The sequence below is a fragment of the Apium graveolens genome, chromosome 10 (genome assembly GCF_009905375.1).
Source record: "Apium graveolens cultivar Ventura chromosome 10, ASM990537v1, whole genome shotgun sequence".
NCBI classification, from domain to species: Eukaryota; Viridiplantae; Streptophyta; class Magnoliopsida; order Apiales; family Apiaceae; genus Apium; species Apium graveolens.
Window position 1 is genome coordinate 54,004,069 of NC_133656.1, and position 15,483 is coordinate 54,019,551.

General features: G+C 34.3%; 1 long non-coding RNA gene across 2 annotated transcripts; it reads left to right on the top strand.

The window, feature by feature from the left end:
- Nucleotides 1-8,671: 8,671 nt before the first annotated feature.
- LOC141693811 (uncharacterized) lies at nucleotides 8,672-13,279 on the top strand. 2 transcript variants are annotated; one of them, XR_012563275.1, is made up of 4 exons: nucleotides 8,672-9,734; nucleotides 9,840-10,819; nucleotides 12,524-12,611; nucleotides 12,774-13,279. It is a non-coding gene; the product is annotated as an uncharacterized LOC141693811 (long non-coding RNA). The 2 variants fall into 2 exon arrangements; XR_012563274.1 differs by having other exon boundaries at nucleotides 8,672-10,819.
- Nucleotides 13,280-15,483: the final 2,204 nt, after the last annotated feature.

Below are 15,483 nucleotides of genomic sequence, written 5' to 3' on the forward strand. Positions count from 1 at the left end.
GATTAATTTTGTCTGATGAGAAATCGTTTCTCAGAATAATTTTGAATATTGATCTGGGTTCTACAAGTGTTGTAGATCTTCTGGGTATTTTTTTCATAATTTTATGACGTATAGATTTTTTATTATGAATTTTTGAAGTTCTTGTAATTATAATTCGTAATTAAATTATCATATATATATATATGTATTATTTGTTATTATGTATATATATATCTTCTGTGTTGTTGCTGCTGCTATTAAAGAGAGCAGACAAATGTTGAATGCACGGAAAAGAATGGACAGAGACTGTCAGGCACGGCAATCGAGACGATGTCAGGCGGCGGCGAATCGCAGAAAAGGGGAGGACCGCGCGTCGACCACGCCCGCGTGGGGCTCACGCGCTGGCGTGCCACGCGCGGCGCGTGGTAGACACGCGCTGGTGACGTCATGCTGACGTCATGCTAACGTCAACGTAGGGTTCTGGGCGCGTGAAGCGCGTGGGCGGAGTTCTGACACGCGCCTGACAGCGCGTGTGCGCGTGGCCGCGCGTGGGGAACCTTCTTTCGGTGCGTGCGGGCACGTGGCAGCTCAGAATTGGGCGATTTTGGTGCCGTTGGATTCGTCTTTTCGAGACGCTTCTAATGGTATATTGTATGATATTTTATGAAATTGTTTCGAACTGTTTATAGCTAACAGAAGTGTTTTTAAGCTATTTTTGACTGTTTTAATTGCTTTTAAATGCTTCATGTGATACATAGAGATGTATAATACTTAGACTAATGTGCTAGATGATATAACATGCCTACCTTGATGTTTATTCATGTTTATATATGTGATATATGCTTAGTTTATCATGCGATGATAGATTTAGGTGAACTTAAATGAACATAAGGCGTTTGTTAGACAATCTAGTATAGTGAAATTGTTTCATAACCTTAAGAATAATATTATGAATACAATCATGAGATTCTTGTGTTTATGAAACACGTAATTGAATATGAATTTTCGATATGAGAGAAAGGATGATTCTGTCAACAACAGATTTCTATCTGTAAGAAAGGGTTATTAAGTGACGCCTCTTGACAATGCTCCACCCGATTTGGGAATCATCTGATTATTGATTATTGATTTGAAATATTTAATTTAAAAGGAAGAATCTCTTTATAATATGATTATGATTGTAACATAATATAATCCCTCTAAAATTAAATAATATCAAGTAGTAATTGGCCAGTGACACAACGGGCTTGTGTCGGTCATAGCCTTCCAACATGATAGAAAGTAGTTCTTATTTTTAAATCATTGTCGTTTCGTGCCACAGCCGAGGGCTTTGATTTCGAAATAAGAAATACTTGTCTATTACATAGAGATGTGTACATTGAATAAGAATCTAAAGGTCGTTACGTGCTAAAGCCGTGGGCCTTTGGGGACTGATTCAATTGTACGGAATGTTGGGTTAGACTTGACTTAGAATATTGAGTTTGTCGTGCCACAACCGTGACTCAATTATTCAAGAGGCTAAAGTTTGATTAGGGAATAACATTAGATGTAATTGACAAGAGTTGTCTGCCTATTGAACATTACATGGCGTTTCGTGCCACAGCCGGGGTTGTGTAATGGAATGTAGGATCCCTATTCCCACTAGCATTATGAATGCTTAATTTTTCACGTAGGGGGTTGAATAAATTAGGTAAACTAGTGGGAGCCACTTATGAATAAAGACCCGATTCATATAGTATTTTAAAATGAAATCGAATATTTGCTAAGTGTTGTTATGTATTTGTCATTTACAGATTTACAATATACATTATGTCTTCTGCACTATCACTCAGGAGCATACTGGATGCTCACAAGTTGACTGGTCCTAATTATGCTGACTGGCTTCGAAACTTGAGAATTGTTCTCAGGATTGAGAAGCTGGAATACGTGATTGACTCACCTAAGCCTACTGAACCTGCTAGCGATGCGCATAATGATGAACATGTTGTGTATCGTAAGTGGATAGATAATGCAAATGTTGCTCAATGCATCATGCTAGCTTCCATGAACATTGAGCTACAGAAGCAACATGAGCATATGGATGCTCACACTATCCTCATGCATCTACAAGAGTTGTATGATGTGGCGGGGAGGACAGCTCGATATGAGATATTGAAGGAGCTGTTCAGTTGTAGGATGTCTGAGGGATCATCTGTGAATGACCATGTACTTAAGATGATCATTTTGATTGAACGTCTTGGACAACTTGGTTTTGCCATGGATGGGGAGCTGAGCCAAAACTTGGTCTTGCAATCGCTTCCGAGTTCGTTCTCGCAGTTTGTTGTGAACTTTCACATGAATAAGTTGGATGTCAGCCTGCCTGAACTCCACAACATGTTGAAGACTGCGGAATCGAATTTTCCCCTAAGAAGAGTTCTGTTCTTCTAATTGGTGAAGGTTCCAATCCTAAAAAAAGAAAGAGAAACCCTTCCAAGAAGAAGAAAGTAGGTGAGAAAACACCGGTTCCACCAAAAGCTGAAGACCCAAGAGCAAAGTTGTTTGCTTTCACTGTAACAAGGTGGGGCACTGGAAGAGGAACTGCAAGGTTTACCTTGCAGAATTGAAGAAGAAGAAGGGTAGTGAGACTACTGCTTCTGATTCAGGTATGTTCATGATAGAAGTGAATATGTCATTAAATCAAATTTCTACTTGGGTATTAGATACCTCCTGTGGTTCTCAAATCTGCAATTTGTTGCAGGGACTAAGGAGAAGTAGGACTCTTGAGGAAGATGAGGTGATTCTACTGATGGGAAATGGAGCAAGAGTTGCTGCTGAAGATGTAGAATCATTTTATTTACATATGCCTACGGGCAAGACTATTGTTTTAAATAATTGTTATTTTGTTCCCTCGATTGTGAGGAATATTATTCCCATGTTAGACTTGGCTGGATTTTCATTTATTATTGAGAATAATGAATGTTCTATTCTTAGAGATAATATTCTTTATGGACGTGGTACTTTAAATAATGGTTTGTATATATGTGACATAATTTACTTCAGATTGAACAAACTAATAAAAGAAAAGGGATGATGAAAATCTCACTTTATAGTGGCACTGCAGTCCCATTAGTAGACATGGAGAGAGGACTGCAAATTTGCTAGGAATGGTACACACAGATGTATGTGGACCAATGTCTAAGCAAGCCATGGGTGGATTATCGGGATTTTTCCAAGCCTAGCTCTATCTCTTGTTTTGGTTTTGTGCCTGGCTCGCATTCTTTCATACTTCATTACTTTCATGGATAATAGATCTAGATTTGGATATGTGTTTGATGAAACACAAGTCTGAAGCCTTTGAAAAGTTCAAAGAGTATAAGTATGAAGTGGAGAAACAAATCAAACATAGTATTATAATTCTTCGATTAGTTCGAGGTGGTGAATACTTGAATGGAGAGTTTCTGGATTATCTCAAAGTAAATGGTATAGTCTCCCAGCGGACTCCTCCAGATTGGTATCTGAAAGGAGAAATCGAACTTTGTTAGACATAGTTCGGTCCATGATGAGCTATGAAAATCTTCCAGTATTCCTATGGGGTTATGCATTGGAAACCTCAGCATATTTACTGAATAAGGTGCTTTCCAAATCTGTTCCTCAAACTCCGTATGAGATATGGAAAGAAAGGAAACCAAGTCTTAAACACGTTAAGATTTTGGGATGTCCAGCTTATGTCAAGTAAGTTGACCCAGATAAGCTGGAATATCGATCCGTAAAATGTAGTTTTGTGGGATATCCTAAAGAGACTTTAGGGTATTACTTTTACATCGATCATCGGGTGTTTGTCTCCAGACATGCTACCTTCTTGGAAAAGGAGTTTATCCTTGAAGGAAACAGTGGGAGCAAAATTGAACTTGATGAAGTTCAAGAAGCACAAACTATTACGAATCAAGTAGAAACACCTGTTCTGACTGAACAACCTTTTGTGGAACATCCCATTCATAGAACAGGGAGAGTGTCTCGCCAACCTGAGAGGTAATATGGCCTTGTCATTAAGAATGAAAATGAGTTGTCGATCATTAATGATGACGACCCTGTGACCTATAATGAGGCTATGAGTAGTGTTGACTCAGAGAAATGGCATAGTGCCATGAAATCCGGAATGGAATCTATGTATACGGTATACGAAAGAATGATTAGAGCAGATGGCCAGGTGGAGACCTATAAGGCCAGGCTTGTGGCAAAAGGATTCAAACAAAGGCAATGGATTGACTTTGATGAAACTTTTTACCTGTAGCCCTGTTAAAATCAGTTCGGATTTTGCTTGCGAATGCTGCTTACTACGACTATGAGATCTGGCATATAGCCAGATGGTTTTCTTTCCAAGGGAAATGAAAACCTAGTGTGTAAGCTACTGCGAACCATATGTGGTTTAAAGCAAGCTTCTCGAAAGATGGAACATTCGTTTTGATGAGACAATCAAAGAGTTTGATTTTATCAAAAACGTAGATGAACCATGCGTCTACAAAAGGGTTAGTGGGAGCGCGGTAACATTTCTTATATTGTATTGAAATAGAGTCGACACACATAAAAACATTGCAGACCCACTCACAAAGCTACTTTCTGAAAGTCACTTTGATCGTCATAAAGACTAGATGGGTATTAGATACTAGAGTGATTGGCTTTAGTACAAGTGGGAGATTGAAAAGAATATGTCCTAAGTCCAATCATGTATTAGGATTTAGGAATAACTTCCTGTGTAATCTGTTTTGATTTCATTGATATTAATAAAAGACTTGTTTTGTTTTTATTACGGGCTTTATCTATTTAAGTGTTTAAATAAGATATACCATAGTTTAGAGTAAAGTTTTTTATGGATTATGATGAGATCATAATAGTGAGACCTAAAAGATGATAACTCTAAACTTAAATAGTTCCTGGTCGTAGGATTACTAACTGGTAATTAATAATCCGCAGAGATCGGTACATACTATGCTTGCTTCATTATGAAGGATGTCTGTTCTCATAGACATTTGTGTGGTAACACTATAGCTAGTATGTAGGTGCTTACTAAAGAATAAGTTCACTGAACATGACTCGCACAACTGAATAACTGATGGAGTTCACTCACGTGTCAGCAGTTGTTCACATAGTGATAGTTGTACAAGTATCCTTAGACTTGAGGTCATCATAGTCATCTTGTGTATACTGAACTATGCTTTGGTTTAGTTCTTAGTCTCCAGGGACAATTATTAGGGCTCTACTGGGTATAGGAATTTGTACACGAAGATATTGTATGATCAATAAAGGATCTACCCCTTCCAGTGAAGGAAGCGAATGTTCAAGGCTGATCTACTTATGCTAGTTCAGGAATCTCTGGCCAGAGTGAATGAAATTAGAAAGAAGTTTCTAATTTGCATAGAACTAAACATAGTAAATGGTAAGCAAGTGATTAAATTAGATAGGCTTGACACGAGTTCCATGCCTTGTATTTAATCGGGACATTGTAGGGTAGAAGGAGTTTATTGTACAGTAACTATTCACTGAATAGGTTCTTGGTATTCTAAGCAGTGAATTCATATTATCCGGATAGTCGCGTTATGCTGAGAAGTATCCCTCACGATGTAGAATAAATGTGATTAATTAATTAATCATATTTAATAAATTAGAGAATTTATATAAATAATGATAAAATAGTTTTATTATTATTTATTTCTACTACCGGCTTAATATTGAACCTACAGGGTCACACCATAAAAAGAGAATGATTTAATGGTGGAGGAATTAATTAATAATGGCTAATAATTATTTATTTGTGAAATAAATAATTAATTGGCAAATTTAATAATTGATTAAATGAGATTTAATTGATTATAAATTAATTAAGAAAAGTTCTTAATATTATTAATTAAGGATTTAATTTTTTGGAAATTAAATCAAGAGAGAGAATTATTTCTAAAGTGTTTAGAAAAATGATTAATAATTAAAAGGTGTTTTAATTATTAATGAGAATAATAAATAGGATAATAATAATATTTATGGGAAAATTTCAGCTGAAAATTTTGCCTATAAATATACTATTATAAACCCTATTTTCATTCTAACCCCAAAATTTTATAAAACCTAATTCTCTCCTCCTCCTCCTCCTTAACGTTGTTTTCTTGGTGGATACCGGTGGAGTGCTTCACGTTTGAGGAGCAGCTGCTAAGGATCTCCGATCGATGCTCTTGGATCGCATATTAAAGGTTAGTAATCGATCCCTACGGTTTTACCACGATTTATATGCTTTTATTTGGATTTTATGTGTGTAAAAGTGTTTTACCATGCCTCCGCTGCGATTAAAATCCAACATCTTTCTCCTTAAATTCTGATAGCAGAGATTTTTAACCAGTCATATATCCTGAGCATCCACTGTCCAAGACTAGAATATTTCTCCTATTACCCTGCAATCAGTATTTGAAATCATTTAGTGTTTTTAAGGACCTAGACTTGCTTGGATCCTTTGGCCTTTTTAATTTTGTTAAAATATACAGCATAAGACTTTTTATTAGAGTTTATATTAACATCCTTACTATCAATATTTACACATGCAGAAATAGAATTTTGCTTTATTTAAAGAGGGTATCAGTTTATAATAATCATAATACAAACTGTGATACTCTTTACATGTATAAATAGAGTTTCAAACACTACCACAATGAAAACAAGGACTTTGTGGTTTATATCTAACTGTTCTATTCCTAAACTCTGATTTGGGAGGAATATTATTTATCTCTTTATTCTTCCTACAATAACTAGCAAGATGATTAGTACTAGTACAGTTCAAACAAGCCATTCTAAGTGCATTGGGAGGATTTATATAATTACCATTCTTATTAACACCTACCTTGCCATTTCTATTTTTCCTAGGCCTTTTCTTCTTGTCTTTATTGTGTAAATCCTTCAGCTTTTGCTTAAGCTGCTTCTAAGTCACTAAACCAACATTTACTGATTTTATGTGAACCTGTTCAGTCTTATTAGTAATTAAGTTTAATCTAGGTGCTGAGGTTGAACCTACCTCATTAACTGATTTAACAGTATCAAAACTTGGATTAAACTTAATGGTCTTCAACTGAACCTTGTTCAGTTTGACCTTAGTATCAGTATTTACTGGTTTATTTTTCTTAGTTTATTTTTCAATTTTCTTCTCAAAATTAGATCTATCAGCATATCTTAATCCTGATCCCACCAGCCATTCTCTAAAATTTCCTGAGTTATTTTTCCTAAGTTAGTCCCAAGTTTAATAACCTCTCTTTCTTTAGATAACTCCTTTTCTAGATAAGCATGCTTTTCTAACAATTTTTCTTTAACATAAACAACATTATCTCTTTCTTTTTGAATTTCTAACATGGAAATCAACTCAATTTCTAGGTGATCATTCCTTTTCTTTAACTCGGAGTTTTCACTCTTGATTCTATTATTCTCTAAGGTTTGATCCCTATAACTAACATGCAGAGATTTAAGAAATAGTCTTAGTTCATAGATATCATCACTATCAAAAGCAAGAGTAGCCCGAGGTACCTTTAATTCAGCATTGTTAACCTCAGTATCAGCATTTTCCATGACAGCATAATTGACCTCATCATCTGATTCTGATAAATCATCCCAGTTTTTCTTCTTTGAGATCAAGGCTTGTTTCTTCTCAGCTCTGGGTTTTCTGTAGTCGGCTGCAAAGTGTCCATATCCATCACAATTGTAGCATCTTTCCTTTGACTTATCAAGTTTTTCAGATTTTGATTTCTTCTTGTCAGTATTTCTTCTATTGTTCCTCTTATCAGAGTTTGAGGAACTGAAACCTTTTTTGGAAAATCTTCTCCCTCTCTTGAAGTTCTTGTAGACCATATTCTTGAAACCTTTAACCAATAGAGCAGCCATTTGGTCCATGTCTTCATTGTTGTCATGATCACTATCAGTATTTGATTCATTATCAGTATTTGAGTCATCATCAGAGTTTGACGATTCAGCATCTGACTTTGCAATCATAGCTCTTCCTTTGGAGTAAGCTTTTCTCCTAGCTTTCTCCTTTCGCTTCTCTTCAACTTTGAGTGCTACTGGTTTAGACTCACATCCTTTCCTCCTGATTTTTCCTCCATCTTTAGTTCATGAGCTTTTAATATTCCATAGTCTTATCTAGAGGTGTGTCATTAAGTTGATAGTTATCCCTTATTGATGTGACCTTACACTACGCCATAGATTGCATGTTGCAACCCTTCTTCACGGGGTTGTAAAGAAAAGCGTAATAGTAGCCTTATAAACAAATGTCAATGGCAACCCTGTTTTTTAATGTTGCGGTAGAGTTACAATGTGTTACCAAAATGGCATATATATAAAGATGATTTTTTTAATTTAACTAATTAATCATTATTTACATAGAATTGAAATAATAATTGAAATATATATTTTATTTATTATTAAAAGTTAATAATATAACCTTATTAATTATAACCTAGTTTTTTTTACCCATAACAAATTGTTTTATACAAAAAATGAATATATATTATATAACTACTATTTTTAAGTTTCAAAAATTTAACAAGTTATTAGGGGAGTGATTTAAAATATATTAATGAAATAATTTAATTTGCAAAATAATAATTTTAAAAATTAACATTTAATAAAGAAAAAAATATTAATATTAATTTAAATAAAAATTGCTAAAGGGCGAGGTCCAAAACACGGATGCGGCAAAATTTCAGATAGGTTGAAATTTTAGCAAAAAAAAGAAATAGACACGGCCGCTCAATTCATACCCAACCCACACACTCAAATCTCACACTCAGACACTCATATACTCTCGCATCTCAAATCCACTAAAAAAAGGTCGCTCTCTTTGTCTGAGTTGAAGATTTGGGATTTTCATCAGAAGATTTGGCTTCAAATTTAAGGATTTTGACGGGGCTAATTAGGGTTCCGATTGGAGATTTTAGTTTGGGGCTTCTCGAATCAGAGTTGAAGTTCTACTAGTTTCGGGGACTGAGTTGGATTCGGAGTTTCAAATTCACCTTAACCACTTATTAAATATGTTTATGCTCAGGTTTCATGTTTTAATGTGGGTAGGAGTAAAGTGTTTGATGAAATGTCTGAATGAGAGTGGATAGATATATGATATATTGTTTGCTGTTTATTTTTATGTTAAAGACTTGAAGGTGTTTGATGTATTGCCTGGGTGAATTTGTTAGATGTATATTGAACTACAGGCTTTGTGTTATTGCTTTGTTTCATGTTTTTCATTTGTTGTTTTTCTTTATGTTTTGGTAGATGATATCAAGTGGTTCTAAATCTTTCTCCGAGTTAGTCCTGATGTGGTTGTAGTTGTTTAATTTTGGTCTATGATTTGCTCTTGCTTCTTGGTTTGGTTGTTAATTTTCTACTGCATCTTGTTTAATTTTATTGGTGCATCAACAATATAGAACTGTAAGCTTTGGAAGTAAAACTACTTGGCTACATTAACAAAAAAGATAGAGTTTGACATCAAAAAACTGTAAAATGTAAGATTTGAATACAACATAAAGTGTTAGGTAGAGAATATGCTTCATTTCTAAGCTTATTATAGTTCAATATGCACTTTGGACTGAAGGCTTCTATGTCTGGTGAGCTTTACCTAGACATTCAAGTTTCCTGTCACATAATGATTTATATGTGCATTAATGTATAGTGAATTAAATTGAATTGCATGGAGGGTATAAAGAGCAGTAGTTCAGGAGGAAGAACATTGCAATCGATAATAGTAGTTTCATCTTCGGGTAAGAGAATACAAAAGTAAATGGTGTTTTTTTTGCAGTAGGCCCTCTAAAATCTGTCCTTTAGATTTTAACTAATTTTAAACATTCCCTAATTTGCTCTTCCAGGTACTACAGGATGGGTTTTCTGCCCCTACTCCCATACATGCACAATCACGGGCTATTGTTTTTCTAAGTCGCGATATAGTGGTTATTTTTAAGACTGGTTATGGAAAGACCTTGGGCTACTTGATGCTACCCTTCAGGCCTCTTAAACAATGTCCAAAAAAATCCTAAGTTGGGTGCCACAGTTTTGATCTCGTCGCCCACTAGGGAACTGGAAACACATATTCAAGATGAAGCTAAAAAGTTTGGGAGTTCTTCAAAAACATCTTGCACGATACACTGATTCTTTAGTCTATCACATCTTGCACGATACACTGATTCTTTAAATTGATGCACAAGTCTTGGCTAATATATTAAAGCTGATGGGATAAACTTTAATAATATAAGTGTTAATTTGATGTTTCTTTATTCTTACCTACATAAGCTGTCCAGGTAGAGTTACTATGAGCTTGCAATATCTTTAGAACTTCCACTCTCTAGTCAAATGAGTTTAGGACTTTAAAATAACAATTTATCAAAAATGAAAACAGCAACTTAAAATGATAAAATTCTTAAGCTTACAAACAATGTTTGTTCTGTTCTATGTGCTTTAAAATGATAAAATTCTTAAGTCTACGGGAAGGTATTCTGGCGAGCATGCATTCCAGTATTATTTTTCTTGCCTAGCAATTTGGAATAATGAATTTACCATTGTTAACAGGATTGTGCATCTGGAAAATCGAAAGTTAATAAAAAATCAGTGAACCTGTTATATGTTGTTTTTGATATAGACCTGTTATAAATAGTCATTGATTTAATATGTACATTCATATTTTACGTGTATAGAAGCAATTCTTAGTTCAAATCCACCAGATATGCATTATCTTTTTATTTTCCCATTGTTATAATTTGTTCTTTATATTGTGAGCTTAATTTTGTCTATTTTCTTGTTTATCATGTTTTACAGCAAGTACTAATGGATGTGTTTATCCTTCAAATGGCAGGTGTATAATTTTTTACTTTGTGACTTAATGCCATTTTATTTTTATTTTCCTGAAATTTGTGGGTTGATTGTATGTTATATTGATCAGGTGGAGAATGATGTGTAGATTCTAGACTCTTTATAACTAGTAGTATGGTAATTAAGTTTAATGTTGTGTAATAAATGAGGCTGCTGTTTTTTCTTTCCCTGAATTCTCCTTTGTGTGAGAATCTATCCAAGGATTCTTGATTAAAAATGAAGTTATCTAGAGAGGCGAGGAGATCATATATATATATATATTAATTTATGTTTTTTTAAGAGATGCAGTTTTGTATTCCTGAATTAGAATATTTTAACTAGGTAGACATTTGCTCTTCTTCTTTTAAGGATTTTACATTTGGTCTTGTTTATTGTTAATTTTACATATTCTTATTTTTTGCTTTTAATTTCTCCTATGTGTCAAGTTAACAACACTAGCATAAAACTGATCCATGTTTTCTGCGCTTGTTAATGTTTATACGGTTATTTTCAGGAAATCATGAAGATAATCATCATTGTATCACATTCTTAAAGTAAACCACAGTGGTTATCCAGGATTGAAATTTTTAAAATTACATTCCTCATTCAACACATATCCCCAATTCACATATAAAATTCCTGTAGCAATTTCTAGTACGGATATTTAAATTTGGTTTCAACAAACTAGAGGATGTTTTTGTTTTGTTTGATAAAATTGATGCTACAATTACTAGTATGGATATCTAAATCTGGTTTCGACAAACTCGAAGATGTCTTTAAATTTGTGCTTTGGTTTGGTGTTATAACATTGGTGATCTCTAGAGTCTGGACCCTGGAATTTGAGCACCTTTTGTGTACAAGTTTTGTTGCCTTATAAATTGGATGGCCATTTCTTTCACTTTTAACCGAGACCAGTTAAAATAATATGGTGATAGGCCAAGGGCTGGTTTTTGAACAAATTTGATTGATTGTAACTAGTTACAAATAATATTTCCGCTACTAGTAGAGTGTATTGATATAATTATTGTGAGCGTTAATTTTTTCCCTGGGGTTGATACAGATGGAGAATAGCCATGAACCCCACTTTGCAGTTCATTTTGTTATGTGTCCCAATCCTGTTATGTCACTCGCAATTTTGACAATTGATATGATTGTATGTAATCCTACATACTATGTTAAATAGTATTGATTTAATTTTACCTTTTTAAATATCTTTAGCAAGCCTAATTGCTTTTTGATGTTTACTAGGATATTAAAACACATGGAATATAAAGTTCACCCAAAGAAAAAAAATCATGGTTAGTAAAAACTTAGGTGTATGTTTTCTGCCATTGCTCCCTTCTGGTACATGAACTGTGATAGTATCGGAAGTTTAGCCTGGTACATGAACCGAGATAATATTGGAAGATAAACAAATAGGGTATGACGATGAAAATCTTGATATAAGTACTCCATTCGATAATTCTGATCAGGCAGAAACACTACTACCTGCTATAAGCTTGTCTTCTTTGACTTATTGCAGTATAAGCGTTTACATCCTTTATGCTATTAGTGTGTTTATTATCTTATGTGTGATTGTTGTACAGGTTTAGTTAATCCTTCATGTAGTACTTGTGATTTAATTGTTGAACCCTACTGTTAGATCAATTTATTTTATATTTACAATCTCTGCTTTAGAATGGCTGTATTAATATGTTATTTCCTACAGGTTCAAATAAATCAATGATTATGATTCCTAAAGCTGCCAACCTGGAAGGTGCAGCTAAGAAGGTGGAAGGCCAAACTGTTCTTTGCAGGTCATATAAGCTTCCTCTATTTTATAAAAGTACATATTGCATTCCGTTGTTGCTGCTATTTTTTCAGTCTACTATTTTTTAAACTTCGGCGCCATTATATAAAATTTTGATTCTTTGCATATTTTTCTTTTAATTTCTATATACATCTAATATGGATTTTAGAGACTGCATAACAAGAAAAGCAGGCAAGAAGTCAATTATCTTTTCGAGCAAATCAAGCATGGAACAACTCCTAATTATGACTAAAGAGCAGAACATGAAGTAGAATAATAGTTGTGGATGGTATGGCAGAGCTATGTGCCATATTTTCAAGTGATCATGATGATGGCACTCTTGTTACCATGGTCACTTCTATTACTGGAGGTGGTTCTACCTAGTCAGAAGCGTTCTAGCAGCATTCTCGTTCTACTTTGTTTTTCTTAGTACTACTATGTTTAGATTTTGAATTGTAACTTTAACTTGTTAAAACTTCTGCTTTTATTTTATGGTTGGTAGACAAATACTGGTATAAGGATGGTAGTATGGTGATGGTAAAGGTAGTGGTAGTATGGGGTAACTGATGTTATGCTTGGTGGATTGGTGGATTGACGTTATGGTTTGTGGATTGTGTTGGTTTTAAGACGATGGTCTTATTTTTGGGCATGCTAATTTACAAACAGTTCCTAGCATTTTTTTTGTAAAAGCGTTGCAACAGGTCTTTATAGTGTTGCTAATAATCAGTGTAAAATATTGCAAAAAACACTAAAAAGCGTTGTAAAAAGGTTACATCAATACCCCATAAATATTATACTGATAACCTAAACACTGTTGTAACACTTTTTAAGTCCTATTGCAACTCCATTGGTTTTGCAATAGCATGTTTCTGTAACGGATAAGCAAGGGTTGCAATAGGGTGTCCCCGGGGTTGCAAACAACTCTATTGCAATGCCTAATATTGCAACCGTGAAAAAGAGTCGCAATAGCCTTTTTTTAGCCTTTAGCAACGCTTTTTTGGCTTTTAATAACGGTTTTTTAGGGTTGCAGAATCCAATCTAAGACGTAGTGTTAAAGTCCCACTTTTCAGGGAGAGCAGGTAGGAACTTCAAGTTTGAGTCCTCCAAATCATACTCCTTGTTACAAGAGACAAGTCATTCAGAAGCTTTTGAAAAAGGTCATATATCTTAAGTAAGGACTCATTATCACTTGAGTCAAAGTGCTCGTATTATTGAGTAAGTAATGATCTCTTGTTCTTCTTGATAGCAGTTGTGCCTTGACAGTTTACTTCTAAAGCATCCCATTTCTCTTTTGATGTCTTATATCCAATAACCCTATTGAACATAACACTATCAAAGCTGTTGTACAAGATGTGTCTGACTTTTGCATCCTTCATGATAGATGAAAGATCTTCAGGATAATAGTCCTTCCTGTCTTTGTCAACCATCTTTTCTGGTTCTCCTGCAACAGAAACATCTACCTTCATTAGTTTATGAGGACCATCATAAATCTTGCTTAGATATTCAGGATTCGTGGCTTCCAAGCACATAGCCATCCTGAATTTCCAGATTGTATATTCATATATCTTCAGGATTGGAACCTTGATGGCTTCATACCTACTCATGTTGATATTTATTTATGATATGGCTGGGGGTGGTGGTTGTGGATTCTATGGTGCTTCTTCGTCTGCCATTAAAGATTGATTTTCAGATCTTAAACAGTTTGTATGTCAACAGCAAGCTCTGATACCAATTGCTAGGTACGTAATCAACTATAGGGAGGGGTGAATACAGTTTATGTAAATAATTCAACAAAGTTTCAACAGAATCAATAGTTTATATATTAACATATAAAAACTGATTACAAACGTACTCTCTCAAAAAGATGAACAAATATCCTTGAGAGCTGCTAGGTTATGCGAATGATATAATAATGTTCGCAATACTTATAGCATGAACATAAACTGTGCTTTATATGAAGCACAGCTAAACAATCTATATGGAATACTATTCTATTACTTTAAGGAAACCTATCCATGTATGATTGCTTCTGAGATAAACTCCTTCGCCTCCTTGAATTCATGTTTCCTTTTCCTTATCGAAGATCAACTGATGTGACAAATACTGATTACATCATCCGTTGACATCATCATCCATTGATATCATCATCCATTGATATCATCATCCGTTGATATAAGTTCTGATGTGAACTTCTAATAGTTTCTTCCGATATCATAAATTGCTTCTAACAGATGGAAACCTAGCTAATAGTCCTAGCCTGTTGCTATGTGCCGAACCAATTGAGCAGGCAATTTTCTTAGCCGGTTGAAAATATTGCTTGATATGGACTAGTTATTATTTTGTTAGTTCCACTTCCAATCAATTTTTTTTACGTAATGCATTATATATGCAAAATTAATTTTTGATGAAATTTTCAAAGAATGATTTAATTGAGACCTGACTAGGTCACCCACTCAAACGAGGATTTATATCCACTTTTATGAAATATTTTGTACATGAAATATTCTATTATTTCGTTTATGAAATGAATATCCATTTAAACACGAGGTAGAGGCTATAGTCAAATTGACCAAGGGTTATGATTGAGAAATCTAATATCATCAAGAAAATGCCAATATGGTGGATGACATTTTAAGTAGGAGAAGATAGATTGAGGATGACAAACTTCAGAATAACTGATGGGAAGGATCGCACAAATGAAATTGAAGTAAGATAATGTGAAGGACCCTTTATTACGTAACGGGAAGAATTAAAGATGGTTAGAAACTTAAGATGATACAAGTTATGACCGAATATGAAAAGGGATGTCATTGAGTAGGTAAGTAAGTACTCAACATGGTTTAAAGTGAAAATGGAAATGAGAGGATTAAAATTTTAGC